Genomic DNA, 233 nt, shown 5'->3' with positions numbered 1-233 from the left:
GGCCTGAGGCGAGAGGCGAGCTCTCCTTACCCTGCGTTTTCCCCGGGACACGGCTCCCGGTCCCGCTCGGACTCCCGGCTTTCAGAGACGGGTGCCACCCGTGGAAGGGAAGGGCAGATACGGGAGAAGGGACTGGCACTTAAGTACCGACAGTTCGTGGGGTCCGTTCTACCCGCTGCCCTGAGCGTAAGGGTGGAAGGAATTAACGGGACGGCCACACGCCTCGCCGCGTC

Source organism: Eurypyga helias, unplaced genomic scaffold (assembly GCF_000690775.1).
Source record: "Eurypyga helias isolate BGI_N326 unplaced genomic scaffold, ASM69077v1 scaffold43908, whole genome shotgun sequence".
NCBI classification, from domain to species: Eukaryota; Metazoa; Chordata; class Aves; order Eurypygiformes; family Eurypygidae; genus Eurypyga; species Eurypyga helias.
The sequence above is the reverse complement of the archived record's forward strand: the minus strand, read 5'-3'. Positions refer to the sequence as shown.